This window comes from Triticum urartu, chromosome 2A (assembly GCF_056163025.1).
Source record: "Triticum urartu cultivar PI428250 chromosome 2A, HENAU_Tu73, whole genome shotgun sequence".
Taxonomy (NCBI): Eukaryota; Viridiplantae; Streptophyta; class Magnoliopsida; order Poales; family Poaceae; genus Triticum; species Triticum urartu.
In genome coordinates this window covers 457,735,843-457,756,813 of record NC_141874.1, presented here as the reverse complement: position 1 = coordinate 457,756,813, position 20,971 = coordinate 457,735,843, and positions in this window count along the sequence as shown.

The window sequence follows — 20,971 nt, the reverse complement described above, 5'->3', positions numbered from 1 at the left end:
GGGAGGGAGGACAACACGGGAGCCGACCGGTAGGGGGTCGACGGTTGCCGCAGGAGAACGCCGCGGACGCACGTGCTAAAGTGCGTTGCCCCGCGGACAGGGAGTGCGTCCACGTCGAGCGGAGCCTCCTGAAGCCAGGCGGAGTCGTCGGCGATGAACGTGAGCGCGCCGAGACGGATCTCGCGGCCCTCCACCAAAACTCCGTCGAAAACCATGATGATTCGGGTCGGAAAAGATCGCAACTCCTCCAACAAAACGCTAAAACACCCGCCCCATGGTGGGCGCCAACTGTCGTGGTTCTAACTCTGACAGTAATGTAGGGGGTTAAGTACGGGGAGGTGAGGTCTTAGCTATGGAGAGGTTGTAAAGACGCAAGGTTTACGAGTTCAGGCCCTTCTCGGAGGAAGTAAAAGCCCTACGTCTCGGAGCCCGGGGGCGGTCGACTGGATTATGTGGGTATGAGTTACAGAGGTGCGAACCCTTGTCTCGGAGGAGGAGGGTGGCTTATATAGAGTGCGCCAGGACCCCGGCCAGCCCACGTTACGAAGGGTTCAATGTACATTAAGGCAGGGCGTTTCTGGTAACGCTAGCAATAAAGTGCTATGATGACCATAAAAGCTACTTAATGACTGACCGTTAGCGTGTGGGGCGCCTTTAGGTCTCCTGGCCGTCGAGTGGTTGGGTCTTGGTCGAGTGATTGCTTCTTGGTCGAGTGTCTTCGAGTCTGTCGAGTGGGACACCTTCAAGTTGATTGAAAGGTGATTTCTTCTAGAGATGTCCTTGGGTAGGGCAGTTAGGGCAGGTCCATGACCCTACCCTAGGTTCATAGCTTCATCAGCGCCCCCCCTCCCTAGTCCAATTCGGACCAGAGCAAGCGGAGGGGTGCGGCCACCCTTGAGGCCCATTTCCTTCTTTCCCGTATGGCCCAATAAGGCCCAATACGTATTCCCGTAACTCTCTGGTACTCCAAAAAATACCCGAATCACTCGGAACCTTTCTGATGTCCGAATATAGTCGCCCAATATATTGATCTTTACGTCTCTACCATTTCGAGACTCCTCGTCATGTCCCCTATCTCATCCGGGACTCCGAACTCCTTTGGTACATCAAAACTCATAAACTCATAATATAACTATCATCGAAACCTTAAGCATGCGGACCCTACGGGTTCGAGAACAATGTAGACATGACCGAGACACGTCTCCGGTCAATAACCAATAGCGGAACCTGGATGCTCATATTGGCTCCCACATATTCTACGAAGATCTTTATCGGTCAGACCGCATAACAACATACGTTGTTCCCTTTGTCATCGGTATGTTACTTGCCCGAGATTTGATCGTCGGTATCTCAATACCTAGTTCAATCTCCTTACCGGCAAGTCTCTTTACTCGTTCCGTAATACATCATCCTGCAACTAACTCATTAGTTGCAATGCTTGCAAGGCTTAAGTGATGTGCATTACCGAGAGGGCCCAGAGATACCTCTCCGACAATCGGAGTAACAAATCCTAATCTCAAAGACGCCAACCCAACAAGTTCCTTTGGAGACACCTGTAGAGCACCTTTATAATCACCCAGTTACGTTGTGACGTTTGGTGGCACACAAAGTGTTCCTCCGGTAAACGGGAGTTGCATAATCTCATAGTCATAGGAACATGTATAAGTCATGAAGAAAGCAATAGCAACAAACTAAACGATCAAGTGCTATGCTAACGGAATGGGTCAAGTCAATCACATCATTCTCCTAATGATGTGATCCCGTTAATCAAATGACAACTCATGTCTATGGTTAGGAAGCATAACCATCTTTGATCAACGAGCTAGTCAAGTAGAGGCATACTAGTGACACTCTGTTTGTCTATGTATTCACACATGTATTATGTTTCCGGTTAATACAATTCTAGCATGAATAATAAACATTTATCATGATATAAGGAAATAAATAATAGCTTTACTATTGCCTCTAGGGCATATTTCCTTCAGTGTCCCACTTGCACTAGAGTCAATAATCTAGTTCACATCGCCATGTGATTTAACATCAATAGTTCACATCACCATGTGATTAACACCCATAGTTCACATCGACATGTGACCAACACCCATAGGGTTTACTAGAGTCAATAATCTAGTTCACATCGCTATGTGATTAACACCCAAAGAGTACTGAGGTGTGATCATGTTTTGCTTGTGAGAGAAGTTTAGTCAACGGGCCTGCCACATTCAGATCTGTAAGTATTTTGCAAATTTCTATGTCAACAATGCTCTGCGTGGAGCTATTCTAGCTAATTGCTCACACTTTCAATATGTATCCAGATTGAGACTTAGAGTCATCTGTATCAGTGTCAAAACTTGCATCGACGTAACCCTTTACGACGAACCTTTTTTCACCTCCATAATCGAGAAACATATGCTTATTCCACTAAGGATAATTTTTGACCAATGTCCAGTGATCTACTTCTAGATCACTATTGTACTCCCTTGCCAAACTCAAGGCAGGGTATACAATAGGTCTGGTACATAGCATGGCATACTTTATAGAACCTATGGCTAGGGCATAGGGAATGACTTTCATTCTCTCTCTATCTTCTGCCGTGGTCGGGTTTTGAGTCTTACTCAACTTCACACCTTGTAACACAGGCAAGAACTTCTTCTTTGAGTGTTCCATTTTGAACTACAAAATCTTGTCAAGGTATGTACTCATTGAAAAACTTATCAAGCATCTTGATCTATCTCTATAGATCTTGATGCTCAATATGTAAGCAGCTTCACTGAGGTCTTTCTTTGAAAAACTCCTTTCAAATATTCCTTTATGCTTTGCAGAATAATTCTACATTATCTCCGATCAACAATATGTCTTTCACATATACTTATCAGAAATGCTGTAGTGCTCCCACTCACTTTCTTGTAAATACAGGCTTCACCGCAAGTCTGTATAAAACTATATGCTTTGATCAACTTATCAAAGCGTATATTCCAACTCCGAGATGCTTGCACCAGTCCATAGATGGATTGCTGGAGCTTGCATATTTTGTTAGTACCTTTAGGATTGACAAAACCTTCCGGTTGCATCAGATACAACTCTTCTTTAATAAATCCATTAAGGAATGCAGTTTCGTTTATCCATTTGCCAGATTTCATAAAATGCGGCAATTGCTAACATGATTCGGACAGACTTAAGCATAAATACGAGTGAGAAACTCTCATCGTAGTCAACACCTTGAACTTGTTGAAAAACTTTTTTTGCGACAATTCTAGCTTTGTAGATAGTAACACTACTATCAGCGTGCGTCTTCCTCTTGAAGATCCATTTAATCTCAATGGCTCACCGATCATTGGGCAAGTCAATCAAAGTCCATACTTTGTTCTCATACATGGATCTCATCTCAGATTTCATGGCCTCAAGCTATTTCGCGGAATCTGGGCTCATCATCGCTTCCTCATAGTTCATAGGCTCGTCATGGTCAAGTAACATGACCTCCAGAACAGGATTACCGTACCACTCTGGTGCAGATCTCACTCTGATTTACCTATGAGGTTCGGTAGTAACTTGATCTGAAGTTACATGATCATCATCATTATCTTCCTCACTAATCGGTGTAGTAGTCACAGGAACAGATTTATGTGATGAACTACTTTCCAATAAGGGAGCAGGTACAGTTACCTCATCAAGTTCTACTTTCCTCCCACTCACTTCTTTCGAGAGAAACTCCTTCTCTAGAAAGGATCCATTCTCAGCAATGAATAACTTGCCTTCGGATCTGTGATAGAAGGTGTACCCAACATTTTCTTTTGGGTATCCTATGAAGATTTTCTTCTCCGATTTGGGTTCGAGCTTATCATGTTGAAACTTTTTCACATAAGCATTGCAGTCCCAAACTCTAGGAAATGACAGCTTAGGTTTCTCGCCAAACCACAATTCATACAGTGTCGTCTCAACGGATTTAGATGGTGCCCTTTTTAACGTGAATGTAGCTGTCTCTAATGCATAACCCCAAAACGACAGTGGTAGATCGGTAAGAGACATCATAGATCGCACTATATCTAATAAAGTACGGTTATGATGTTCGGACACACCATTACACTGTGGTGTTCCAGGTGGCGTGAGTAGTGAAACTATTTCACATTGTTTTAACTGAAGGCCAAACTCGTAACTCAAATATTTTACTTCTGCGATCATATCGTAGAAACTTTTATTTTTGTTACGATGATTCTCCACATCACTCTGAAATTCTTTGAACTTTTCAAATATTTCAGACTTGTGTTTCATCAAGTAGATATACTCATATCTTCTCAAATCATCTATGAAGATCAGAAAATAATGATACCTGCCACGAGCCTCAATATTCATCGGACCACATACATCAGTATGCATGATTTCCAACAAATCTGTTGCTCGCTCCATTGTTCCGGAGAACGGAGTCTTAGTCATCTTGCCCATGAGGCATGGTTCGCAAGCATCAACTGATTCATAATCAAGTGATTCCAAAAACCCATCAGCATGGATTTTCTTCATGCACTTTACACCAATATGACCTAAACGGCAGTGCCACAAATAAGTTGCACTATTATTATTAACTTTGCATCTTTTGGCTTCAATATTATGAATATGTGTATCACCACGATCGAGATCCAACAAACCATTTTCATTGGGTGTATGACCATAGAATGTTTTATTCATGTAAACAGAACAACAATTATTCTCTAACTTACATGAATAATCGTATTGCAATAAACATGATCCAATCATATTTATGCTCAACGCAAACACCAAATAACACTTACTTAGGTTCAACACTAATCCCGAAAGTATAGGGAGTGTGCGATGATGATCATATCAATCTTGGAACCACTTCCAACACACATCGTCACTTCACCCTTAACTAGTCTCTGTTCATTCTTGCAACTCCCGTTTCGAGTTACTACTCTTAGCAACTGAACTAGTATCAAATACTGAGGGGTTGCTATAAACACTAGTAAAGTACACATCAATAACATGTATATCAAATATACCTATGTTCACTTTGCCATCCTTCTTATCCGCCAATTACTTGGGGTAGTTCCGCTTCCAGTGACCAGTCCCTTTGCAGTAGAAGCACTCAGTTTCAGGCTTAGATCCAGACTTGGGTTTTTCACTTGAGCAGCAACTTGCTTGCCGTTCTTCTTGAAGTTCCCCTTTCTTCCCTTTGTCCCTTTACTTGAAACTAGTGGTTTTGTTTACCATCAACACTTGATGCTTTTCTTGATTTCTACCTTCGTTGATTTCAGCATCACGAAGAGCTTGGAAGTGTTTCCATTATCCCTTGCATATTATAGTTCATCATGAAGTTCTAGTAACTTGGTGATGGTGATTAGAGAATTCTGTCAATCACTATTTTATCTGGAAGATTAACTCCCACTTGATTCAAGCGATTGTAGTACCCAGACAATCTGAGCACATGCTCACTGCTTGAGCTATTCTCCTCCATCTTTTAGCTATAGAACTTGTTGGAGACTTCATATCTCTCAACTTGGGTATTTCCTTGAAATATTAACTTCAACTCCTGGAACATCTCATATGGTCCATGACGTTCAAAACGTCTTTGAAGTCCTGATTCTAAGCCGTTTAAGCATGGTGCACTAAACTATCAAGTAGTCATCATATTGAGCTAGCCAAATGTTCATAACATCTGCATCTGCTCCTGCAATAGGTTTGTCACCTAGCGGTCCATCAAAAACATAATTCTTCTATGCAGCAATGAGGATAAACCTCAGATCACGGACCCAATCCGCATCATTGCTACTAACATCTTTCAACTTAGTTTTCTCTAGGAACATATCAAAAATAAAACAGGGAGCTAAACGCAAGCTATTGATCTATAACATGGATATGCTAATACTACCAGGCCTAAGTTCATGATAAATTAAAGTTCAATTAATCATATTACTTAAGAACTCCCACTTAGATAGACATCCCTCTAATCCTCTAAGTGATCACGTGATCCAAATCAACTAAACCATGTCCGATCATCACGTGAGATGGATTAGTTTCAATGGTGAACATCACTATGTTGATCATATCTACTATATGATTCACGCTCGACCTTTCGGTCTCCGTGTTCCGAGGCCATATTTGTTATATGCTAGGCTCGTCAAGTTTAACCTGAGTATTCTGCATGTGCAACTGTTTTGCACCCATTGTATTTGAACGTAGATCCTATTACACCCGATCATCACGTGGTGTCTCAGCACGAAGAACTTTTGCAACGGTGCATACTCAGGGAGAACACTTATACTTTGATAATTTTAGTGAGGGATCATCTTATAATGCTACCGTCAATCAAAGCAAGATAAGATGCATAAAAGATAAACATCACATGCAATCAATATAAGTGATATGATATGGCCATCATCATCTTGTACTTGTGATCTCCATCTTCGAAGTACCGTCATGATCACCATCGTCACTGGCGTGACACCTTGATCTCCATCGTAGCATTGTTGTTGTCTCGCCAATCTTATGCTTCCACGACTATCGCTACCGCTTAGTGATAAAGTAAAGCATTACAGCATGATTGCACTATCGCTACCGCTTAGTGATAAGGTAAAGCATTACAACGCGATTGCATTGCATACAATAAAGCGACAACATCACAACATGCCCTGCAAAACAAGTTAGACGTCCTCTACTTTGTTGTTGCAAGTTTTACGTGGCTGCTACGGGCTTAGCAAGAACCATTCTTACCTATGCATCAAAACCACAACGATAGTTTGTCAAGTTGGTGATGTTTTAACCTTCGCAAGGACCGGGCGTAGCCACACTTGGTTCAACTAAAGTTGGAGAAACTGACACCCGCCAGCCACCTGTGTGCAAAGCACGTCGGTAACCAGCCTCGCGTAAGCGTACGCGTAATGTCGGTCCGGGCCGCTTCATCCAAAAATACCGTCGAACCAAAGTATGACATGCTGGTAAGCAGTATGACTTATATCGCCCACAACTCACTTGTGTTCTACTCGTGCATAACATCAACACATAAAACCTGGCTCTGATACCACTGTTGGGGAACGTAGTAATTTCAAAAAAATTCCTACGCATACGCAAGATCATGGTGATGCATAGCAACGAGAGGGGAGAGTGTTGTCTACGTACCCTTGTAGACAGCGGAAGCGTTAGCACAACGCGGTTGATGTAGTCGTACGTCTTCACGGCCTGACCAATCAAGCACCGAAACTACGGCACCTCCGAGTTCTAGCACACGTTCAGCTCGATGATGATCCCCGGACTCCGATCCAGCAGAATGTCGGGGAAGAGTTCCGTCAGCACGACGGCGTGGTGACGATCTTGATGTTCTACCGTCGCAGGGCTTTGCCTAAGCACCGCTACAATATTATCGAGGATTATGGTGGAGGAGGGCACCTCACACGGCTAATAGATCTCAAGGATCAATTGTTGTCCCTAGAGGTGCCCCCATGCCCCTGTATATAAAGGAGTGGAGGAGGTGGAGGGCCGGCCCTCTCTATGGCGCGCCCTAGGGGAGTCCTATTCCCACCGGGAGTAGGATTCCCCCTTTCCTAGTAGAACTAGGAGCCCTTCCAAGTAGTAGGAGTAGGAGGGAAGGAAAGGGAAGGGAAAAGGAGAAGGAAGGAAGGGGGCGCCCCCCTCCCTAGTCCAATTCGGACCAGACCAAGGGGAGGGGTGCGGCCACCCTTGAGGCCCTTTTCCTTCTTTCCCGTATGGCCCAATAAGGCCCAATACATATTCCCGTAACTCTCCGGTACTCCGAAAAATACCCGAATCACTCGGAACCTTTCCGATGTCCGAATATAGTCGTCCAATATATCGATCTTCACGTCTAGACCATTTCGAGACTCCTCGTCATGTCCCCGATCTCATCCGGGACTCCGAACTCCTTCGGTACATCAAAACTCATAATATAACTGTCATCGAAACCTTAAGCGTGCGGACCCTACGGGTTCGAGAAGAATGTAGACATGACCGAGACACGTCTCCGGTCAATAACCAATAGCGGAACATGGATGCTCATATTGGCTCCCACATATTCTACGAAGATCTTTATCGGTCAGACCGCATAACAACATACTTTGTTCCCTTTGTCATCGGTATGTTACTTGCTCGAGATTCGATCGTCGGTATCTCAATACCTAGTTCAATCTCGTTACCGGCAAGTCTCTTTACTCGTTCCGTAATACATCATCCTGCAACTAACTCATTAGTTGCAATGCTTACAAGGCTTAAGTGATGTGCATTACCGAGAGGGCCCAGAGATACCTCTCCGACAATCGGAGTGACAAATCCTAATCTCAAAATACGCCAACCCAACAAGTACCTTCGGAGACACCTGTAGAGCACCTTTATAATCACCCAGTTACCTTGTGACGTTTGGTGGCACACAAAGTGTTCCTCCGATAAACGGGAGTTGCATAATCTCATAGTCATAGGAACATGTATATGTCATGAAGAAAGCAATAGCAACAAGCTAAAAGATCAAGTGCTATGCTAACGGAATGGATTAAGTCAATCACATCATTCTCCTAATGATGTGATCCCGTTAATCAAATGACAACTCATGTCTATGGTTAGGAAACATAACCATCTTTGATCAACGAGCTAGTCAAGTAGAGGCATACTAGTGACACTCTGTTTGTCTATGTATTCACACATGTATTATGTTTCCGGTTAATACAATTCTAGCATGAATAATAAACATTTATCATGATATAAGGAAATAAATAATAGCTTTATTATTGCCTCTAGGGCATATTTCCTTCATGATCATCCAGGCTGAAGTGGCCTACTATATCAGTACCAGGGTAGGGAACCACCCAAATGTCCGAGGTATGGACACAATTGCTTCTCATAAATGTGTCAACAACAGTTGGATCGCCTTTCACCATCATCGGATAGTTTTGTCCAAGGAAGAGCAAGTTTTATCCAAGACTATCAATTCTGTGCCAGGGAGAAGGAGTTGGCGCTAGCACACTAGTATCCATCCCGAATACCATGCAACGGGTGTTGGAATAGGTCCGGAGAGTGCGACCATGGGAGACACCTGCTTCCTTAGTAGTAACATCATCAGTGGGCTGTATACACACAAGAAGAGGTGAGCTATCGGAATTAGTTGCCAGGCGCCACAAAGTATATGGGCGCTGCTCGTGATCTTCACCATCGGCATCTCCCCCTTGGTTATAAAATTTTTCAAGTATAGGTGGTGGGATGTTCACAGGACCTTGGAAACACAAGAAGAAGGTTAATTAGTAAAGGGAAACTTGCTAACCCGCATGCATGTGGATGAAACAATTATAATTACGGTGGAAGACAAACGTACCGAAACTACTAGGATGCCATGCAAAAACAGTGCCACGAGTGGTGGCAGCAAACACAAGGCCCTCGTATTGAATTGCATCACAGTACTCATCCGTGTACAGAAATTGATTTTTGAGCAATATCCATCGAGCCAAACCACGAAGGACGACAACAAGCTTGTCGAAGATAGGAACAACTTGATAGTTGTTGTAATTCCAAGAGTGGTTGGGAACTCGACAAATTGCTATCTTTCGTAGAAGATAGTCACCATGATCGTATTTAAACGTGCGTTCATTACCGGTGTGCTCAACCTCTGGGCAGTGTGCTAAGATTTTTGGAAGTGGAACCCAGTGATGAGTGTACACATTCACAAGTTCCCACTCGCAGTTGGACCCAATGTAAACAACCCAATCTCCATTTGCGCCCGCCCAAGCCTTGCGCTCAAGCGATGGCATCTTAACATCATACGTATCATTATCAAGCGGCATCAACTTGCACAGGGCGAGGCCTCCGTCGTGTCGGCGCCAGTCATCAGGGTCACGGCGAAGAAGATAGGGGAGATCAAACCGCTCCTTGACTCTTGGGTTCCTTGCAATGATGTTATTAGTTGAGTCGAGAATGGGCTTGAACGAACCTGCCATGCTAGCCGAGGTGATGACGTCGCACCGATCAATGAGTTCCTCCACCACGTCATCTTTCAGATCGGGGCAAGAATAACGGTGTCGTTTCCGGCGTGTTCCCTCCATGGAGAAGACGATTGAACAATGGCAGAAGAAAGGGTGAAGGGCTGAAGGAAAATGGAGGAGGGAGAGGAAGAGCGTGCGACAGCAGTTCCAAATCGAGAGGGAAAGGCGAAGAGTCGGTGGACGGTTGCGAGTTTGCCACGGTTCACGAAGAGGCGCCCCGGCCTACACGTCCGTTCGGAAATACTCCTACTACTCGCCGTCGTCTCACTGATATGTTGGAACGGGACCACATGTCAACGAAACATGGTGTGTAATTTCTCATGCAAAATGCGATCTGGCCGCGTTGGCCCGAGGTGCCGCATTAGTTATCGACCTTTATTTTTTTAATGGTGTGCCGATCAGTTTTGAAGCACGACTAACTGGTACTGTATGTGGAGAGGATGACAGCAGGGACCCGCCAAGGTCATGGCAGTACGCAAGCAAGTGCCTCCTTATTTCAAGCCAATAAAAAAATGGCTCCTCCTAGTGGATTTCTGACATCTGGGTCCCATGCCATTGTCAACATAGTCAATAAACGAGAGAATTGCACAACGAGCGGCTGACACCAGGGACCCAGCAGCTCGCCCAGTTATTTTTGTTTTGGGTTAATTTGATAAATGCCACTCCAAATTTGGTGTATCCGAGAAATGCCACTGCAATTTCCAAACTTTGAAAAATGCCATTTCATGCCATTTCTAGTGGCATTTTTCGAAGTCTGGAGTGGTGTTTTTCAAAGTTTGCAAACTGCAGTGGCGTTTTTCAAAGTTTGCAAAAATTGCAGTGGCATTTTTCAAAGTTTGGAAATTGCAGTGGCATTTTTATGAATCGCCATAATTGGACTGGCATTTATCTAATTTGTTTTTGAGACGGAAGCAGGGTGTCAACTGGGCTGTGCGGGACACTCTGGCATGTCTAGACAGCCTTTTCTTTTATGTTTACCACAGACCAGCCCAGTAGTTTTTTTCTTTCTGAAAATGGCTAGCCCAGTTCTTTTGTGATTTGTCAAGTAAGTCGCTTTATCAGGCCTGTTGGGCTGCAAATCTTTCAAGACGAGGAGAGCTTCATTCGACTGGCCGAGAAAATGGCCTATCAGTAATGAGAAATGGGCTGTACATTTTTAAAACACATCAAACCGGCAATTATTTTCAAATATCTTTTTTTTTCATTTTGAGATTTTAAATTGCATTGATTTTTATGCATGGACAATTTATTGGATTTTATATTGATATACATTTATTTTTAAAATCAGTCTGAATGTGACTTGAAATTTCGGGATTAAAAACAGTTCTGACCGCACCGAATATGCAAAATTTCGTATAATTTTTTAACCGTGGCCACAATATGGGCTGTAATGCTAACATAGAGAATATGGGCTCCAAAAAAACCCGTAAGAATCAGCAAATGGGCTGTAAATTATTTGAAATAATGGCAGATGGGTTGTATGTTGTTTTCCACAGATTTGAGGCTTTCCACAGATGGCCTGTATACTGTTGGATGTCCATCCAACAGCCGTCGTGCTTCTTCAATCTCTGCTCTTCCTGCTCCAACCGCTCAAACAAGCGCCGGCGGGACTGCCTGCTCCCTCCTCCCCGCGGCCGGCTGTGCTGCCGTGCAGGCCTCACCGACCCACCGTACTCCCATCGCTGGCCTAGCCATCCCTCTACTCACCCACACCTGCTGTTATTCTTCGGCGACGAAAGACGAACCAGTAAACCCTCGTACAGTCGTACTCCCCTCTGCATGGGAAACAAAAACAACGGTCGAGTCTTCCCTGCCTCCGTGTGGTTCCCTTCCTAGGCCTCGCCGTCGTCCACCGCCCTGGTGCTCTCGGCGTGGCGTGGTCAGCATGGTCAACGACCGACATGCATCTGAAGTGGAGTGTACGTGGAGAGGCTGACAGCTGGGTCCATGGCTGCACGCAAGGAAATGCCTCCTTATTACGCGCAAAATAATGATTTCCTCCACCTGACATCTGGGACCCACCGAAACGGCCTCTGTATTTCGTGAAAAAAATGTTACCGCCGCTGACAGCTCGGACCCACCAGCTATACCTTCGCACGCAAGGAAGTGCCTCCTTATTACGCACAAAAAATGAATACTCCCCTGCTAGCTAGGACCCAGTATAGTGGGCCTACTAAGTTGACGAGGACAAAGGGCTTTGTCAACTTAGTCAATATGCACGATTCTAGCTCGATTGACCGTACGATGTCCATCCAACGGCCGTAGTGCTTCTTTAACCTCTGGTCTTCTTGCTCCAGCCGCCCAAAGCTGCGCCGGTCGTGCCGCCTGCTCCTGCCTCCCGTGGCCGGCTGTGCTGCCGCGGAGGCCTCACCGCCCCCATACTACTCCCACCGCTGGCCAGGCCATCCCTCCACTCCACTCACCCACACCCCCTGTTATTCTGCGGCGACGGCAGCGTAGCCGAACCAGCGAACCCTCGTACTCCTCTCCGCGTGGGCATCCACTGCCACGTCTTCCCCGGCTCCACGTCGTCCCCTTCCTAGGCATCGCCGTCGTCCACCGCCGTGGTGCTGTCGACGCGACATGGTCAATGTGGTCAATGACCGAATTCCATTGAAAGAATACTGTACGTGGAGAGGCTGACAACTAGGTCCACGGCAGCCGCTAGGAAGTGCCTCCTTATTACGAGGAAAATAATTATTCCTCCACCTGACAGCAGGGACCCACCGGACGCCCACCAGTATATCGCGAAAAAAACGTTTGCCCCTGACTGCTGGGACCCACCCGACGGACCACCGTATTTCGCAAAAAAAACGTTCCCCCTGCTGTCAGCTCGGACCCACCGGAAGTGCCTCCTTATTACGCACAAAAAATGAATACCCCCTGCTAGCTAGGACCCACCTTGATCGGAGGCTGACTTGTGGGCCTACTAAGTTGACGGGGATGGAGGGCTTTGTCAACTTAGTCAATATGCACGATTCTAGCTCCAGTGATCGTACGATGTCCATCCAACGGCCGTAGTGCTTCTTCAACCTCTGGTCTTCTTGCTCTAGCCGCCCAAACCAGTGCCGGCCGTGCCTCGTGCTCCTGCCTCCCGTGGCCGGCTGCGATGCGGCGGAGGCCTCACCGCCCCCTACTACTCCCACCGCTGGCCAGGCCATCCCTCTACTCACCCACACCCCCTGTTATTCTGCAGCGACGGCAACCTCACACCGCAACGAACCAGTGAATCCTCGTACTCCTCTACGCGTGAGCATCCATTGTCGCGTCTTCACCAGCTCCGTGTCGTCCCCTTCCTAGGCCTCGCCATCATCCACCGCCCTGGTGCTCTCGGCGCGGCATGGTCAACGTGGTCAAGGAACGGCTTCCATCGGACATGGACTGTACGTGGAGAGGCTGACAGCTGGGTCCACGGCCGCAATAAGGAAGTGCCTCCTTATTACGTGCAAAATAATTATTCTCCACCTGACAGCGGGGACCCACCTGACGGGTCACCGTATTTCGCGAAAAAAATGTTTGCCCCTGACTGCTGGGACCCACCAGCTACATCTTCACACGCAAGGAAGTGCCTGACAGTCGGGACCCACCTGGTCGAAGCGTACGTAGCGTTGTCATTCTGGTCGCGAACATGTACGTACATATATATTGGTGGATGTAGAGGCGTGCACATGTCGTAGTAGAGGCGCGCACGTAGCATGTACACGTACGTACAGCGGCCAGGGTGCAAGAAAGAAAATACGGCCACGTATGTGTACATACGGGCGGGGTCTTGAACGCCTACTCGCGCATACGTACGGCCAGGGCTCATGTACATGGCTGGGTCGGAATGGAGAAACAGCATCGTCGTCGTGTTCATGGGGAGGCAACAGAATGCGTCGTGTTCATGGGGAGGCAACGGAATGCGTCGTGTTCATCGGGAGGGCTTGGAAGGAACAGGCGATGGAAACGAGGCATGGCGTACCGCAGAATGGAGGAAACGGCCTTGTGTTCGACCGGCCACGTTCGGAACGGGATCCTATTGATCGGGAGTGGTCTGGCTTATCGCAAAACGAAGGAAACAGACCTCCTACAGTCGAAACGGGGGTCCTGTTCATCGGGAGGGGTGTGGCGTACCGCAAAACGGAGGAAACAGACTTGTGTTGGAGCGCTACGGTCGAAACGGGGGTCCTGTTCATTGGGAGGGGTGTGGCGTACCGCAAAATGGGACTCCACGGGATACTGTTCATCTCCACCATCGACCCCCTCCAGCCTCCACGAGCTACTGTTCATCCACCGTCGACCTCCTCCAGCCTCCACCTGCGACTGTTCATCCATGGGCTCCTGTTCATCCAGCCTCCACCGCGCGCTACTCCACCGGCTACTGTTCAACCAGCCCTCTCCACGGGCTCCTGTTCAACCACCCCTCCACGGGCTACTGTTCATCCTGCCCTCCACCGTCAATTGTTCATCCTGCCCTCCACGGGTTGGTCCTGTTCATCCAGCCCTCCACGGTGTCCTGTTCATCCAGCCCTCCACGGTGTCCTGTTCATCCAGCCCCAACCGGCTCGATCGATCGGGGTCCTGTTCATCCAGAGGTCCTATTCATCCACCCCCATCGGGAACTGTTCATCCAACCCCCCCCCCCCCCCCGCAACGCTCATTGTTCATCCAGAGGCAGCATCGATCGGCTTCAGTTAGCAGCAGTAGCGAAGGAACCGCTCGATCGGGTTCAGTTAACAGCCATCGATCGCTCGGGTTCAGTAACGCGTAGCCTGCAGTGCAATCGCTCGGGTTCAGTTAGAGCCCAACGCCTCGCTCGGGTTCAGTTAGAGCCAACGCCTCGCACACACGTGCGTACGTGTACGAGAGAAGCGTGCATCGCTCGGCCCCCGACCTCCCACCGTAACCGGTAACTCCCCAGAATTTTCCTCCCCCTCGCTTCTACCATGGTTTTTTCTGTCATGGACGGCCCAAAGAATGTCATGCAGCTGCGTCTCCGGCCCGCCCAGGACGAAAAGCCCATTTTATGTCACGATTTTTTTTCATAGAAGTAGGAGCCCACCACATCTATGATGATACCGGGTTTTGTCACAATTATCGTCATAGAAGTGTCATATGTATGACATAATTTTTTTTCGTTCGGCCCAAAATGTCACGGATGTGTCTTTTTTTTTGTAGTGTGCAAGGCAAGCATATAGAAGAAAAACGGAGTACGGGAGGTGTCCCAGGTGGGCACAACCCACCTGGGCACGCCAGGCATGCCTGGCGTGCCCTGGGGTCTTGTGCCCACCAAGGGACGCTTCCTGGAAGTTTCTTTATTTCCAAAATTTTAAAATATTCCAAAACTGATTGAAACATATTTTTGCAGATTTTTCGGAATCTGTTTGCTTATCGTACTACGTACCTCCTTATTTTGATGATTCTGGAGTGTTCCGGAAGGACTCTTTTATGTATTCTTCCGGTGTCAAAGTTTGGATAATAATGCTTTCAACATTAATAGACGTACCTGAGATATAATGCTTTATTTGTTGTCCATTGACAACTTTCAGGTTAGTACCTTTGGAATTATTTATTTTGATGGCACCGGACCGGTAAACCTCCTCGATGACATAGGGGCCTTCCCATTTGGAGAGGAGTTTTCGTGCAAAGAATCTAAAACATGAGTTGTACAAAAGAACATATTCTCCGATTTTAAACTCACGTTTTTGAATTCTTTTGTTGTGCCATCTTTTAACTTTCTCTTTAAATAACTATGCATTCTCATATGCTTGGGTTCTCCATTCATCTAATGAGCTTATATCAAATAACCTCTTTTCACCAGCAAGTTTGAAATCATAATTGAGTTCTTTAACTGCCCAGTTTGCTTTATGTTCTAACTCAAGAGGCAAATGACAAGCCTTTCCATAAACCATTTTATAAGGAGACATACCCATAAGATTTTTATAAGCTGTCCTATAAGCCCAAAGTGCATCATCTAATTTCTTAGACCAATTCTTCCTGGACCTATTGACAATCTTTTTCAAAATTAATTTTATTTCTCTATTGCTAAGTTCAACTTGACCACTAGACTGAGGATGATAGGGTGATGCAATTCTATGGTTAACATCATACTTGGCAAGCATTTTACGGAAAGCACCATGAATAAAGTGTGAACCACCATCAGTCATTAAATATCTAGGGACTCCAAACCTTGGGAAAATAACTTCCTTAAGCATTTTAATAGAGGTGTTGTGATCAACACTGCTAGTTGGAATAGCTTCTACCCATTTAGTAACATAATCAACAGCAACCAAAATATGTGTATACCCATTAGAGGAAGGAAAAGGTCCCATGTAATCAAATCCCCGAACATCAAAAGGTTCAATAGCAAGTGAATAATTCATAGGCATTTCTTGACACTTACCGATATTACCTATTCTTTGACATTCGTCACAAGAAGAGACAAACTTACGGGCATCCTTGAAGAGAGTAGGCCAATAAAATCCCGATTGCAATACCTTGTGAGCAGTTCTATCTCCAGCATGACGTCCTCCATAAGCTTCGGAGTGACATTAAAGTAGGATTTGTCCCTGTTCATGCTCAGGTACACAATGTCTAATAATACCATCTACTCCTTCTTTATAAAGATGTGGGTCATCCCAAAAGTAATGTCTTAAATCATAGAAGAATTTTTTATTTTGTTGATACATAAAGCTAGGTGGCAAATATTTAGCAACAATGTAATTAGCATAGTCAGCATACCAAGGAGTACCATTAGCAACATTTATTGCAGCTAACTGCTCATCAGGAAAACTATCATCAATATGAAGTGGGTCATCAAGCACATTTTCAAGCCTAGACAAGTTATTAGCTACGGGGTTCGCAACTCCTTTTCTATCAATAATATGCAAATCAAATTCTTGCAACAAGAGAACCCAACGAATAAGTCTAGGTTTAGCATCTTTCTTTTCCATAAGATATTTAATAGCAGCATGGTCTGTGTGAACAGTTACTTTGGAATCAACAATATAAAGTCTAAACTTATCACAAGCAAACACCACTACTAAGAATTCTTTTTCAGCAGTAGCAGAATTTCTTTGAGCACTGTCTAGAGTTTTACTAGCATAATGGATAACATTCAATTTCTTATCAACTCTTTGTGCTAGAACAACACGAACAACATAATCACTGGCATCACACATAATTTCAAACAGCAAATTCCAATCAGGTGGTTGAACTATAGGTGCAGTAATTAAAGCTTTCTTGAGTGTTTCAAAGGCTTCAAAACAATCGTCATCGAAGACAAAAGGAATATCCTTTTGCAAAAGATTAGTGAGTGGCCTAGAAATTTTAGAAAATTCTTTGATAAATCTCCTATAGAAACCAGCATGACCTAAGAAACTACGAATACCTTTGATGTCCTTGGGACATGGCATTTTCTCAGTAGCATCAACCTTAGCTTGGTCTACTTCAGTACCTTTTTCAGAAATTTTATGACCCAAGACAATGCCTTCATTTACCATCAAGTGGCACTTCTCCCAATTCAATTCCAGACAAGATTTGTTTGTTCACATCTCTGCAAAACTCAATCAAGATTGCTTAAACAATCGTCAAAAGACTTCCCATAAACAGAAAAGTCATCCGTGAAGACCTCGACAATCTTTTCACAAAAGTCAGAGAATATAGCCATCATACATCTTTGAAAGGTAGCAGGTGCATTACATAAACCAAAAGGCATACATCTATTAGCATAGGTTCCAAAAGGACAAGTAAAAGTGGCCTTTTCTTGATCAGGTTGAGAAACATGTATTTGCGAGAAGCCAGAATATCCATCAAGGAAGCAAAAATGTGTGTGCTTAGATAATCTTTTAAGCATTTGGTGAATGAAAGGCAAAGGGTAATGATCTTTTCTAGTAGCTTTATTTAATTTTCTGAAATCAATTACCATTCTATAGCCTGTAACATTTCTTTGTGGAATAAGTTCATTTTTATCATTAAGAACAACAATTATTCCTCCTTTCTTAGGGACACAATGAAAAAGACTTACCCATCTACTATCAGCTATAGGATAGATTATACCCACTTCCAGAACTTTTAATATTTCCGTTCTTACCACCTCTTTCATCTTTGGATTCAACCGACGTTGGTGATCAACAACTGGTTTAGCATCAAGTTCCATATTAATTTTGTGCTAACATAGAGTGGGACTAATACCTTTTAAATCATCAAGAGTATATCCAATAGTAGCTCGGTGCTTCCTTAGAACTTTCAATAATCTTTCTTCTTCATGTTCTGAAAGGTTAGCGCTGATAATAACAAGATATATCTTCTTTTCATCAAGGTAAGCATATTTCGAAGTGTCTGACAATTGTTTTAATTCAAACATAGGATCACCTTTAGGTGGAGGAGGACCTCCAAGAGTTTCAATAGGAAAATGGTGTTTAAGCAGAGGACGTTGTTCAAAGAAAATATTATCTATTTCATTTATTTCATGCATATGTAAATCATTCTCATGGTCTAGCAAGTATTGCTCTCAAGGATCAGTAGGTGGCACATCAATAGAAGCAATACCAATGAATTCATCCTTACTAGGCAATTCTTTTTCATGATAATTTCTACTAAACATGGAAATTAAACTCATGAGACTCATCACCAAAGCTAACTTCCATAGTTTGTTTCTGGCAATCTATCCTAGCATTAACTGTGTTCAAGAAAGGTCTACCAAAGATAATGGGACAGAAGTCATCAGGTGGAGTACCAATAACAAGAAAATTGGTAGGATATTTTGTTTTCCCACACAAGACTTCAACATCTCTGACAATCCCAACTGGTGATATAGTGTCTCTACTTGCAAGTTTAATAGTAACATCTATGTCTTCTATCTAAACAGGTGCTATGTCCTCCCTAATTTCTTGATATAACTTGTGAGGAATAGCACTCACACTAGCACCCATATCACATAAACCATAATAACAGTGATCTCCTATTTTAACTGAAATGACAGGCATGCCAACAACATGTCCATGTTTATCTTTTCCATCAGGTTTAGCAATTCTAGCAGCTTCTTCACAGAAGTAGATAACATGCCCATCCACATATTCTTCCAAGAGATCTTTAACTATAGCAATACTAGGTTCAACTCTAATTTGTTCATCTGGTTTAGGTGTTCTAACAGAGCTTTTGTTAACCACAGTTGAAACTTTAGCGTGTTCCTTTATCCTAACAGGAAAAGGAGGTTTCTCAAAATAAGCAGTAGGAACTATTGGGGAATGCAGTAATTTCAAAAAAATTCCAATGCACACGCAAGATCCATCTAGGTGATGCATAGCAATGAGAGGGGATAAAGTGTTGTCTACGTACCCTCATAGACCGTAAGCGGAAGCATTATGACAACGCTGTTGATGTAGTCGTACGTCTTCACGATCCGACCGATCCTAGCACCGAAGGTACGGCACCTCCATGATCTGCACACGTTCAGCTCGGTGACGTCCCACGAACTCTAGATCCAGCTGAGTGTCGAGGGAGAGTTTCCTCAGCACAATGACGTGATGACGGTGATGATGAAGTTACCGACGCAGGGCTTCGCCTAAGCACTACAACGATATGACCGAGGTGGAAATCTGTGGAGGGGGGCACCGCACATGGCTAAACAATTAACTTGTGTGTCTATGGGGTGCCCCCCTCCCCCGTATATAAAGGAGGGGAAGAGGGGGTCGGCCGACCCTCATGGTGCGCCCTAAGGGGGGATTCCTACTCCTACTAGGAGTAGGTTTCCCCCTTTCATAGTCCTAATAGGAGGGGGAAGGAAGGGGAGAGGAGAAGAAGGAAAGGGGGGGCCTCCCAATTCAGATTGGGCTTGGGGGGGGGGGCGCCCCCACCTCTTACCGCCTCCTCTCTCTTCCACTAAAGCCCATGTAGGCCCATTAAGCCCCCGAGGGGTTCCGGTAACCCCCCGGTACTCCGGTATATGCCCGAACTCATCCAAAAGCATTACGGTGTCCAAACATAATCTTCCAATATATCAATCTTCATGTCTCGACCATTTCGAGACTCCTTGTCATGTTTGTGATCACATCCAGGACTCCGAACTACCTTCGGTACATCAAAACACATAAACTCATAATACGATCGTCATCGAATGTTAAGCGTGTGGACCCTATGGGTTCGAGAACTATGTAGACATGACCGAGACTCATCTCTAGTCAATAACCAATAGCGGAACCTGGATGCTCATATTGGTTCCTACATATTCTATGAAAATCTTTATCGGTCAAACCGCATAACAACATACGTTGTTCCCTTTGTCATCAGTATGTTACTTGCCCGAGATTAGATAGTTGGTATCATCATACCTAGTTCAATCTCATTACCGGCAAGTCTCTTTACTCATTCTGTAATGCATCATCCCATGACCAACTCATTAGTCACATTGCTTGCAAGGCTTATAGTGATGTGCATTATCGAGAGGGCCCAGAGATACCTGTCCGATACATGGATTGACAAATCCTAATCTCGATCTATGCCAATCCAAAAAACACCTTTGGAGAAATCTTTAGAGCATCTTTATAATCACCCAGTTATGTTGTGACGTTTGATAACACACAAGGTGTTCCTCCGGAATTCGGGAGTTGCATAATCTCATAGTCAGAGGAGCACGTATAAGTCATGATGAAAGCAATAGCAATAAAACTAAACGATCATTATGCGAAGCTAATGGATGGGTCTTGTCCATCACATCATTCTCTAATGATGTGATCCCGTTCATCAAATGACAACACAGGACTATGGTTAGGAAACATAACCATCTTTGATTAACGAGCTAGTCAAGTAGAGGCATACTAGGGACACTATGTTTTGTCTATGTATTCACACATGTACTAAGTTTCCGTTTAATACAATTCTAGCATGAATAATAAACATTTATCATGATATAAGGAAATATAAATAACAACTTTATTATTGCCTCCAGGGCATATTTACTTCAGTCTCCCACTTGCACTAGAGTCAATAATCTAGTTCACATC